This window comes from Trichechus manatus, unplaced genomic scaffold (assembly GCF_000243295.1).
Source record: "Trichechus manatus latirostris isolate Lorelei unplaced genomic scaffold, TriManLat1.0 scaffold00176, whole genome shotgun sequence".
Classification (NCBI taxonomy): Eukaryota; Metazoa; Chordata; class Mammalia; order Sirenia; family Trichechidae; genus Trichechus; species Trichechus manatus.
In genome coordinates, this window is record NW_004444112.1 from 2,231,038 (window position 1) to 2,243,895 (window position 12,858).

General features: G+C 43.7%; 1 protein-coding gene across 2 annotated transcripts in view; it reads left to right on the forward strand.

Annotated features, from left to right (window-relative positions):
- The first annotated feature begins 4,659 nt into the window (after window positions 1-4,659).
- The window catches only part of ADNP2 (ADNP homeobox 2), a 38,509-nt gene continuing 30,310 nt past the window's right edge, over window positions 4,660-12,858 (forward strand). Inside the window, exon 1 of one of the 2 annotated variants that reach the window (XM_023741234.1) lies at window positions 4,660-4,780. The gene's annotated coding sequence lies outside the window, so the exon portion shown is untranslated. Of the gene's footprint in view, window positions 4,781-4,956; window positions 5,504-12,858 lie in introns of those variants that run through there. The other variant, XM_023741235.1, reaches the window with a different exon arrangement.

Sequence of the window (12,858 nt, forward strand, 5' to 3'; positions counted from 1 at the left end):
TTGAGACCTGTATTTCTAATGATCTGTTCAATATTAATAACAAGAAGTCTCAACAGCCATACTCAACATGGTCAAGACCAAACTTGTGATTTGCAGGCATGAAAGTCGTTCTTTTTCCACTGTTTCCCCCCTCCATCATTCATACTATTGTCATTGCCATCTCACTCGGTCATGTCCAAATTATCATCAAGTCTTGTGCATTTCACCTCTTAAATGTCTCTTTAAGTGATCCACTTTTCTTCATCTCCACTGCTACTATCCTAATCTCAGTTCCAAACTACTATCATCTTCCACCTGGGCTACTCGAGCCTTCTCCTAGCTCTTATTCCTTTGGCTGCTAACCAAAAGGTCAGCAGTTCGAATCCACCAGCGGTTCTACTCTGTCCTATAGGGTTGCTATTAGTAGGCAAGGGTTTTTTTGTTTTTGTTTTTCCTTCCTCAGTCACCATTCCTTCCTTCATACCAGAGCGGGGACTGTACTTTTCAAATGCAAGTCTGATCCTATCAACCCCCTGACAAGATCCCAGTGGCTTCTCATTGATCTTAAAAAGACCAAAATGGTTTCCTGGTCTGGCCCCCAGACCCCTCACCCCCCAATACTTTTCTTCTCCTTATCTGCATGTCTGTCATCTGGGTTTCTTTTAGCATCTGACTATGCGGGTGCTCTTTCCAGGCATAGGGCTTTGTAGGTGCTATTCCCTCCAGCTGGAATGATCTCCCCACTCCACTGCTCACTGCATTGGTCCATGATGCCTGCTTATCCTTCTAATCCCAGGTTAGGGGTCACTTCTCCCAGACTGCTAGCCTAGATCAGGTGCCTGTGTCATAGGTGTATATAGGACTTACCTTGCTCAGGAGCATTTACCTCAGCTTGTAATTATACTTTTATTGGTATAATTACTTCACCAATGACTTTCTCCCTCACTACACTCTAAGCCCTGCGAAAGCAGGGATTGAGCCTGCTTTTGCTTTCTGCTCATCTCTATATCCCTGGCACCTAGTGGACACAAAATATATGTAGAACAAAGGAAAGAAAGGCATTACAACTTGTTCTCAAAGAATAATGGCCTCCCTTTTCTATAGAAATTTCATGTTTTAGATTAAATTTAACTTTAACAACTTACTTTATTATAGATGAGCATGTGTGCAATTTCTCTGTGTGCAGGCCAGTCTGGGCTGTGGAGTAGTATAGGGTGCTCACTCTACTGGGAACCAGCTGAGGTGGGAAATGGGTGCTGAAATCCAGCCCACCCTGCCTGCCCCGGTCTGAGCTCTGATGCTGGGCTGGGTCTATTTTTTTAAAAAAACTATTTTTAAACATATAAAGGCACTTTTAGCTCAACAAGTGCCCAGAGGGCCTCCCCCGTTTTCTTTGCGGGCTGGCAGCATCATCTCTGGGGCCTGTATAGGGCTTCTGCAGTTTTGTGGTCACCCGGATTGTACTCTTTCTTCTGGACAATCATCTGATAGATGGTGCCCCTGGTTACTGGGAACTAGATGAGCCAGTAGGGAAGGTTCAGCATAAGACATCTCGACTTTAAAAATCAACTGAACAATGAAAAGCAAAGCATCTGCACCCTTACTACCGCTGATCAGTGGCACCCTATTGCTCTATACTTGGGAACAGGCAGAATAAACTTGTGACATGCATATTAGATGACCCCTAGGTCTAACTTCTGTTTCTGAATGATTTGATGACATTCCTGCCATACACTTTCTGAGTCTTTGCAAATAGTCTTGATGATCCTCACTAGGTCATCTTGCTCATTCCTTTTTTGGTGGGAGGGACTGTTCTTTTAATATCAAAACTGTTGATTGTAGTTTTAAACTCCATTCATTAGATATCCATGCTGAAGTGTGGTTAGGAATAAAGTGTACTGATGTCTTCAATTTTCTTTGAACGCGTCACACACACACAAAAAAGGATGTATTCAGAGATGAGTAATTGGAATGATATGTGATAAACCAAATAAAACAAAATGTTAATTGCAAGATCTATATGATGGTGTTCACTGTACAATTTTTCAGCTTTTCTGTATGTTCAAAATTTTTCATAATGAGATATTGGATAAAAACTCAGTCATCCAACATTTATTAAAATTTTATTACATTTATATTTTATTATTTGTAGTTATTCAAAATAATAATTTATTTTTAAAAACTCTAGGCATCAGGGACACAACACATCAGAAAAGGTCTCTGTTGATAAGGCATTCACTGAGAGAGACAAACATATTAGCAAACCAAAACAAACTACCCTACAGAACAGAGTAGAACTGCCCCATAGGGTTTCCAAGGAGCAGCTGGTGGATTGTGAATTCAAACTGCTGACCTTTTGGTTAGCAGCTGAACTCTTAACCACTGTGCCACCAGGGATCCTAACATATTAGCAGATAAAGATAAAACAATATGGTGAGTGCTGTGATAGAAGCACACATAGAATGTTCTGGGAATACCCAGGAGAAGTACATACCACATCTTGACATGTTTGTGTGTGTGTTGGTCAGGGAGACCTTCCTGGGAGAGAGGCCAGCAGAGCTCAGCCTTAAATGGTGATGGAGCAGAAACTAGGTCAGGTAGTGGGGAGGGAAAAAATTCCACAAACATACTCTGTGTGGTGTTTGCAGGAAGCAGGAGATAGGGCTGGGGACTTTGCAATCTTGGAGAGCCTTGTGTGCCATCCTGACAGACCGGGCTTGATACTAGAGGGTTTGAGATGGATGAAGGGTCTTAAGAAGAGGATGACATGGTCAGATTTGCTTTTAGATAGAACACTAAAATGGCTGATTGGAGAATGTACCAGAGGGGAGCAACATTGATATTACGGGCAAGCAACGAAGAGGACCTGAACGTGGACACTGGTAGTAGGGCTGAAGATGAAGGAACAGATTTGAGAAATATTTCGGTTGTAAAATTGGAGAATTGGAGATGGGAAAAATGGAGGATAAGAAAAGTGTATTGCTCACTGCAGGAGAGACTATTGAGGGGGGGAAGTTGATGAGCTCAGTTTTGAAATGTTTTGAGTATAAGGTGTCTGTGGAACACTCAAGTGGAGCTGTCCAATTGGCAACCAGAAAAATAAGACCAAAACTTAGGAAAGAGGCGGAGAGATTGATTTGAATCCATCAGCGATTGAAATAATGGGATTAGAATATGCTGTTGATATTAACAAAGGAGAAAATACAGAGTAATAAAAAAAAATTGGACTTCCTGTAGCTAGTACAGTGCCTGGTCAACAGGAGGTGGGTAATAGACATTTGTTGAGTAAATGAGTGAAAGTGGACAGGATCCTGGAGAGCATCAGCATTTAGGGAGTGGGCTGAGGAAGAGAAGCTGATGATGTAGGAGATGAAACAAGTACGGAGGTTGAAGGATATTAACATGTCTAGGGGGGTCTGGGAGTGGAGAGCTTCAGGAAAGGGGGAGTGGTCACTGGTTACAAATGAAAGATGTGACTAAAATCTGTTCTTGGGTCACTGGAGACCGTTGAGTTTCTGCAGAGTGGGAGGTGTGGTGAGGAGTGGAAGGGAGCTGAAGAGAGGACACAGGGACTGTTCTTTTGAGAAATGTGATAAGTAGGATGAGGCATGGAGAGGACCTCATGCATATGGGGAGATCTTGGTTTTCTGGATGAAGGCAACGGTCTTCTGCTATAAAGGAAAATGGAGGGTATGCACTGTCCAGAAGCGTCAACAAAGAGGGAACGGCCTGGGATAGTCATCACGGACGTGAATAGAATGAGGATCTGATGAAAGGCTGACCGTAGAGCATTTTGAAGACAGGTGCTGTGCACGCCGTCACCTGCCATGAACTGTAAGCCCCCTGCGGGCGGGTGCTGTCTTCACACCTCGCCTCTGCCTGCATATTTTCACGTCCAAGCGCGGGAGGGCTGAAGGGCCAAACCATTTTGAAAGCTCCTACTCCATGTTTTCACTCGTTCTGAGAAATATAATATTATTGCTTGGCATTTAAAAAAATCTGGCAGAACCGAACTTTTGGGTCGCTTAAGAGTTTGTAGGAATGTATGCAGTTAACCCTCTTCCTACAAAACATCTAACTTAAAAAACAGAATTCTCAAGAAAAGGTGTGACATTAATTTTCTAAGAAGAGAATTATGAGGTCAGGATACCCACCTGGCCAGCTCACCCAAATGTCAGTCCTGGGCACGTTGTCAAAGTTCTGACATCAGAAGGTCTGCCTTCCAATGGCAGGAAGGCTCGCTCCACAGCCTTCCTCCTATTGGCTCTGAAAAGTAGGCGGGGCTACCATGCCTGCTGCTGCCACTGGCTCCACCCCATTCCATGCAAATGAGTCAAAGCTCTGGCGAGCCCACGTGATGGGTCACATGATTGATGACACCATCTCCCCACCCCTGTAATAATGTCATCACCAACTCAAACTCTCACGAGAGTTGGAACTGATGCTGCAGGAAAGTGCCCTTGCGCCGGGGGGGTGGTCCCGGGGCGGGGCCCAGTAGGGCCCCTCCCACCCCCACTTAAGGCCCTCCAGGCCAGTTTTGACCAGGGTCCCAAGGCTTCAGTATGCAAGTGCCCAGGGGTCCCAATGCAAACTCTACTCCCATTGGCTGGCTGCACCGGTATGCAAATGAGGGCTCACGTCACTTCCGGAGGCAGATCGAGCGCCATTTTCTCTTTCTGGTTGCTGGGAGGAGGGATGGGGTCTCCGCCGGGGAGGGGCTCGCGCTGAGGTGGGGGTCGCGGATCTGGCGGCACGGGCGGCACCGGTGGCGCGGCAGTACAAGGCGGCTCGCGCGGGCGAGGTAAGGCGGTCGCAGCGTCTGTGGTCCGGCGCTCACGCGGAAAGTTTCCGAGGCGTCTTCCCGCGCGCGGCCACGCCCGGCCCGTTCCCCGCCCCGGGTCCCGGGCGTTCTCTTCGGCTCGCGCCAGGTCCCCCCGCCGCGTCACGTGCCCTTGGCCCCTGGCGTGCGCGCTGCGGGGCGGCGACGCGTCCGGGGCTCCGGGGTCGCACCTGCGGCTGGGCGGCTGGTGTCCCGGAGCCGCTTGGGGGTAGCCGTTCGGGGGACCGCTCGGGGGCCGGGGGCGGCAGAGGTGGCCCAGAGTCGGGTCCCTTGGCAGTCTGCCCCCAGAAGGAGCGTTCTGCTTCAGGAACAGCCGATAGCACATTCCGTCCTCGCCATCGAGCTTCTGACGTGGATGGGTGATTGAGATGCAGGTGTTGACGTTACCATTTTACTTTTCATCTGCTATTGCTGGTCGACTTGGGATAGATTCTGTTTACAAAGTTTGTACAAACAGTTGGCTTTGGAACGTCAAAAACAGTAATTGTCAGTTCAAATATTGCACAGCTTCAGAATGATAAATCGTTAAATGTTTTAAGTATTTCTTTTATATTTGAGCAGGAGGCTTGCCTGAACGCTGTTAGAACTCGTAATTGAATAGAATGGATAATCACTGCCCTTGAAACCTTGAGGAATGGACAGTCTCTTTTGAGGGTGGGGGCGCCTGGGGACGGAAGCTGACTGGTAAGCAGATAAATTTCAGTGCACATTAGCAAGTGTTACAGCAAATATTTGGAGCCCTGGTGGCACAGTGGTTAAGAGCTCGGCTGCTAACCAAAAGGTCAGCAGTTCCAATCCACCAGCTGATCCTTGGAAACCCTATGGGGCACTTCCACTCTGTCCTGTAGGGTCGCTGTGAGTCGGAATCCACTCGATAGCAGCGGGTTTTGGTTTATAGCAAATATTTGAAGCCTTGGTGGCACAGTGGTTAAGAGCTACGGCTGCTAACCAAAAGGTCAGCAGTTCCAGTCCACCAGCCGCTACTTGGAAACCCTGTGGGGCAGTTCTACTCTGTCCTGTAGGGTCGCTGAGTCGGAATCGACTTGACGTCAACGGGTTTGGTTTTTTTTTAATAGCAAATATTAATAAAGTGCTGTGGCTATCAGTGAAGATTGAACAATTAAGATTGTTAAAGGGTACACACAGGTTTTATCAAGTAATTGGGGATTGGAGCCTGGGTAGGAGTTGAAGGTGTGGGGAGCATTTGTGGGAGAGGAAGGCTTATAAATAGGGGATTTGTGAAAAGTGCATGTTCTGTCTTTGGTTGGAGGTCAAGCAGTGTGTGTGTAACCTACTTAGAGATGTTACTGGAGAGTTGGCCATATTATGAATGCAGTTTTACATTTTGGCTATAGTTGACAGTATTCTGAAGACAGCATTGAGCCCATGGTCTTTAACATGGAGGTGGCAAAGATACTTGTATTTCAAAAGGCTACTGTGCTAATTTGGAGGATGGACAAGAATGATAACGAGGTTGTCATTGGATTTGTCTAGCTGAGAAATGGTAAGAGTTTGAGGTCTGGATTTAGGACATGTCTGATAGGAACTGATTGGTTATGGGGGGTGAGGTGGAGTTAAATATTATGGCAAGATTTTTAGCTGAGGAGATCCTGGGGATGTTTGAGACACGTTTTTAATTTGAACTCGTTTGCAGTATGCTACTGGTGAACTTACGATTGCAGTCACTTTGAGGACTAAATCCCTAGCATCCTGCCCTGCTCTCTATCCTCTGGCTATCCCAGACCTGTTAGTCCGGGCAGGGTGTTGTGTGAGGAAACTGAAATATTGACCCGCTGAAGGTTACATGACTAGGGAGGGATATACCTGTGATTTGAACCCAAACCTGATTCCTGCGTTCATGTTGTCCTAGTTATCTAGTGCTGCTGTAACAGAAATACCACAGGTGGATGGCTTTAACAAAGAGAAGTTTATTCTCTCACAGTCCAGTAGGCTAGAAGTCCGAATTCAGGGCACCAGCTCCTGGGGAAGGCTTTCTCTGTCAGCTCTGGAGGAGGGTCCTTGTCATCAGTCTTGCCTTGGTCTGGGAGCATCTCAGTGTGGGAACCTCAGGTCCAAAGGATGGCCTCTGCTCCCGGCACTGCTTTCTTGGTGGTATGAGGTCCCCCATCTCTGCTCAATTCCCTTTCCTTTTTATCTCTTGAGGGATAAAAAGTGGTGTAGGCCACACCCCAGGGAAACTCCCTTTACATTGTGTCAGGGATGTGACCTGGGTAAGGGTGTTACAATCCTACCCTAATTCTCTTTAACATAAAATTACAATCACAAAATGGAGGACAGCCCCTCAATACTGGGAATCATGGGCTAACCAAGTTGACACATATTTTTGGGGGACACAATTCAGTCCATGACACATGTATAGCACAAATATTATGTGTTCTTTAAGTTACTTAAAGAAAAGAAACTCCTGTATTCCAATAGTTGGGACATTTCATTTAGATTTTTGCAGTTAGATAATAGCAAACTCAGAGTGCCTATGTTCTGAATGCTTAACATGTATTAACTCATTCATCCTCAAAACTGCCTTATAAAGTAGGTCCTACGGAGCCCTGGTGGCACAGTGGTTAAGAGCTCAGGCTGCTAACCAAAAGGTCAGCAGTTTGAATCCACCAGCTGCTCCTTGGAAACCCTATGGAGAAGTTCTCCTCTGTCCTATGTAGTCGCTGTCGATGGCAACGAGTTACTCTCCTTGTGTTACAGATTAAGACATTGAAGCCCAGACTAAGAAACTTGCCTAAGATTACACAGCTAACACATGGTGGACCTGATTTGAACCCCCACAGTATAACTCCAGAATCCTTGGTGGTAATCATTTTGCTGTGCTGCCTCTCAAGTGAAATCCTTTTAGAATTTAGGTTTCACAGGACTCAAAAATAAAGTTCTGGGGCTTAAAAAATATTTTTACTACCTGAATGACTTTATTTTTTGGAGTTTATTTTTTCCATAATAGAATATTTTTAAATGGTCATGATACTCAAAAACAACAAAAGCAACTTTTTAAGTACTCCTCTGAAGAAGAATATTTTCTCATGGACATCAGTGTAATTTTATGGTAGTCCTGTGTCTACCACAGACCTTAAGATTAAAGGTAATTTACCGTGGACTGAGGTTGATGGGTTAGTGTGTGATTTGAAAGCAGAGTTGGCTGCACTAGCTTGCTTTTCCTAATGGGGAAAATACAGATTTTATTGGGCACTAAGAATATATCAAAAGACGCATTGCATTGGGCAGATCTGCTGCAAAAGACTTCTTTATAAAGTGTTGAAAAGCAAAGATGTCACCTTAAGGACTAAAGTGCACCTGACCCAAGCCGTGGTGTTTTCAGTTGCCTCACATGCATGTGAAAGCTGGATGATGAATAAGGAAGACCAAAGAAGAATTGACGCCTTTGAATTGTGGTGTTGGCGAAGAATATTGAATATACTGTGGACTACCAAAAGAACGAACAAATCTGTCTTGAGAGAAGTACAACCAGAAAGCTCCTTAGAAGCAAGAATGGTGAGACTATGTCTCACATACTTTGGACATGTTGTCAAGAGGGAGAAGGACATCATGCTTGGTAAAGTAGAAGGTCAGCGAAAAAGAGGAAGACCCTCAACGAGATGGATTGACACAGTGGCTGCAGCACTGGGCTCAAGCATAACGGTTGTGAGGATGGTGCAGGACCGCCAGTATTTTGTTCTGTTGTACATAGAGTCACTATGAGTCAGAACCAACTCGACAGCACCTAACAATAACAAGAATATATGGAGAACAGTATCTGTAGAAGATGTATAAGTATGAAAATATTGGAGGATTACTTATTTCCCAGTAAAGAGCATTGGTGGTGCAGTAGTTAAGTGCTCGGCTGCTAACCGAAAGGTGGTTCAAACCCACCAGCCACTCTGTAGGAGAAAGGTGGCAGTCTGCTTCTGTAAAGATTAGAGCCTTGGAAACCCTGTGGGGCAGTTCTACTCTGTCCTGTAGGGTCACTCTGAGTCGGATTAGTCTACTGGGCATTTTGTATGGAAATACTGTATCTTAGAATGGGTAAATTATGGTAAAAGCCTCCCTGCTTCTCTTCCTATAAAGTGATTGGCAACAGTAGAGTAGGGATCTTGAGAGAACTGTTTTAAGGTTATGGGCCTTTTGTAATTTACCTATGTTTTATTTTTTGTTATGAGCTGGTTTCTCTAAAGTCATTAGCAAACTGCTAAAAAAAAAAAAAAAAGCAGGGGGACTTTCTTTTTAAGGGATCTGTATACTTTTTTGGGAGGATCACAATAATAGTAATGAGGGAATGGGGGTGCTCACATTTGAGAATAAAAAGTTGCTATTCTCCCATTCAAGAAAGAAAAAAAGACCGACAGTTCCTTGGCTCTAGTCTTCAGCCTGGAGAAGTAACTACAGAACCTGTTGAAACTTTCCAATCAATGACAGCCTCATTTGAATACTCCCTTTCTGAGAGTCAGCCAGTCAGCAACAGTCTCTGGTAACCATGCTTATGAAGATCAGCCAGTCCCTAAACACTCCTGCTTCTCAAAGTCCCACCAGTTCCTGTACTCCATGCTTCTCAAAACCCTATGATGAGACTATTATTTGCAAGCAATAAAGTTAGCTTCCTTGCTTCAGATACATGTGAATGATGGTCTTTTCCTCGGATAATCCTATTCAGTAGCTTTGGGGAAAGAAGAACCTCAAAGCATAGAGAGGATAGTGGAATACTGAGGAGGAAATGTTCCTCCTTAATGAAAGCAAGTCTGGTCAAGTGAGTGAAAAGCATCTAACAAAAATTTTGGTTTAGCCTTTTTGTAGCCAAAGGAGCCAGTCTGGGCTTGAAAGTGACCTTGTGCTTGGTTTTTAGAAAGCCACCATGAGATTCTTGACAGCTCCTCTGTTAGACTGTTAAGTTTGGAAGTTTAGAACCCAATTCAATGCATTTTGTTTTTTAAAAATTTATTTCTTATGATTTTTATATCTCCTGTTCTGCAATGCTGATGATCGTTAAATCTCCATTTGATGAGTCCGAGATAGACTCTTCACATAGATAACCAAATGGCAGCAACTTGTTGGAAAGGAAACCGTACCCACTCCACATCAGCTTCTCAAAAGCTTCGTCCATTGCTGATGAGTTGATTCTGACTCACAGTGACCCTGTAGGACAGAGTAGAACTGCTCCCATAGGGTTTCCAAGGCTGTAAGTCTTTACGGAAGCAGAATGCCACATCTTTCTCCTGCAGAGCAGATGGTGGGTTCCAGCTACTGATCTTTTGGTTAGCAGCTGAGCGCTTAACCGCTGTGCCACCAGGGCTCCTCCTTTTATTATTACCCACCGACAAATTCCTCCCTCTTGCACATTAACCCTTCCTGTCCCCACTTCCCTCTCCTCGCTCCTTCCAGTTTATCTTTTTGGTTTTATCTCCTACTTCTTGGTTTTATCTCTTACTATTTCCTTATCTAGGCAACTTACCTTTAACAGACATTTTACCAGACTTTCCTTTACCTCAATCTTTTAAAAAATTAAGAGAAATTATTATGGTAAAAGTATATATGTAACAAAATATTTGCGAACTCATCAGTTTTTACCATGTACAAGTTGGTGACATTGATTACATTCATCATGTGGTGCAACCATAGCACTGTTTTCAAATTATTCCATCATCATTAACAGACACTTAGTGACCCCTAAGCAGTGAGTCCCCCTTTTCCTCTCTCACCCCTGGTAACCACTGAAAACTTTGATCTCTATACGTGTCCCTGTTCTAGAAATTTCATGTAAGTGGGATCATATAGTATTCTTTTGTGACTGACATTTCTCTCAGCATAATGTTTTCAGGGTTCATCCATGTTGTAGCATGTATCAGAACTTTCTCTTTATGACTTTGTAATAGTTCATTGTAAGGATATACCACATTTTATTTATCTGGTCATCTGTTGATGGACACTTAGGTTGTTTCCACATTTTGGCATACCTCGTTTTATTGTGCTTCGCTTTACTGGTCTTTGCAGGTACTGTGTTTTTTTACACGTTGAAGGTTTGTGGCAACCCTGCGTTGAGCAAGTCTGTCGGCGCCATTTTTTCCAACAGCGTGTGCTCACTTTATGTCTCTGTGTCACATTTTGGTAATTTATGCAATATTTCAGATTTTTTCAGTATTATATCTGTTATGGTGATCTGTGATCAGTGATCTTTGGTGTTACTATTGTAATTGTTTTGGGGTGCCACGAACCGTGCCCATAGGAGATGGTGAACTTAATTGATAAATGTGTGTGTTCTAACTGCTTCACTGACCGGCCCTTCCCCCATCTCTCTCCCTCTCCTTGGGCCTCCTATTCCCGGAGAAAAGGACATTATTGAAATTAGGGCAATTAATAACCCTTCAGTGGTCTCTAAGTGTTCAAGTGAAAGGTAGAGTTGCTTTTCTCTCATGTAAAGGAAAAGTTCTTGAAGGAAATTAAAAATGCTATTCCAGTGAACAACGGATGATAAAGTGAAACAGCCTTATTGCTGATTTGGAGAATAAGTTTTAGTGATCTGGATAGAAGATCAAACCATCCACAACATTCCCTTAATCCAAAGCCTAATCAAAAGCAAGGCCCTAACTTTTTGCAGTTCTTTGAAGGCTGAGAGAGGTGAAGAAGCTGCAGAAGAAACGTTTGAAGCTACCAGAGGTTGGTTCATGAGGTTTAAGGAAAGAAGCCATATCTATAACATAAAAGTGCGAGGTGAGGCAGCAAGTGCCGGTGTAGAAGCTGCAGCAAGTTATCCAGAGCATCTAGCTAAGATAATTGATGTAGGTGGCTACACTAAACAATAGGTTTTCAGTGTAGGCAAAACGGCCTTATATTGGAAGATAATGCAATCTAGGACTTTCATAGCTAAAGAGGAGAAGTCAATGCCTGGCTTCAAAGCTTCGAAGGACAGGCTGACTCTCTTGTTAGGGACTAATGCAGCTGGTGACTAAGTTGAAGACAGTGTTCATTTACCATTCTGAAAATCCTAGGGCCTTTAAGAATTATGCTAAATCTACTCTGCCTGTGCTCTATAAATGGAACAACAAAGCCTGGATGGCAGTACATCTGTTTACAACATGGTTTACTGAATATTTTAAGCCCACTGTTGAGACCTACTGCTTAGGAAAAAAAGATTCTTTTTAAAATAGTACAGCTCATTGACAATGCACCTGGTCACCCAAGAGCTCTGATGGAGATGTACAAGGAGATTAATGTTGTTTTCATGTTAGTGGCATAGTCATTAAAAGCGGTTCGAACCCACCAGCTGCTCCTTGGAACCCCTGTGAGGCAGTTATACTCTGTCCTGTAGGGTTGCTGTGAGTTGGAATCAACTTAATGGAACAGGTTTGGTTTGTTTTTAACAGAACATCCGTTCTGCAGCCCACAGGTCAAGGAGTGATTTCGACTTTCAAGTCTTATTATTTAAGAAATACGTTTTGTAAGGCTGTAGCAACCGTACATAGTGATTCCTCTGAATGGACCTGGGCAAAATAAATTGAAAACCTTCAGGAAAAGATGCACCATTCTAGATGTCATTAAGAACATTTGTGATTCTCGGGAGGAGGACAAAATATCAGCATTAACAGCAGTTTGGAAAAGTTGATTTCAACCCTCTTGGATGACTTTGAGGGTTTCAGGACTTCAGTGAAGGAAGTAACTGCAGATGTGGTGGAAGTAGTAAGAGAACTAGAATTAGAAGTGGAGCCTGAAGATGTGACTGAATTGCTGCAATCTCATGATAAAACTTTTAACGAATGAGGAGTTACTTCTAATGGATAAGCAAAGAAAGTAGTTTCTTGAGATAGAATCTACTCCTGGTGAAGATGCTGTGAACATTGTTGAAATGACAACAAAGGATTTAGAATATTACATAAAATTAGTTGATAAAGCAGTGGCAGGGTTTGAGAGGATTGTACTGTGGGAAAAATGCTATTAAATAGCATTGCATGCTACAGAGAAATCTTTTGTGAAAGGAAGAGTCAATTGATGCGGCAGACTTCATTGTTGTCTTATACTAAGAAATTGCC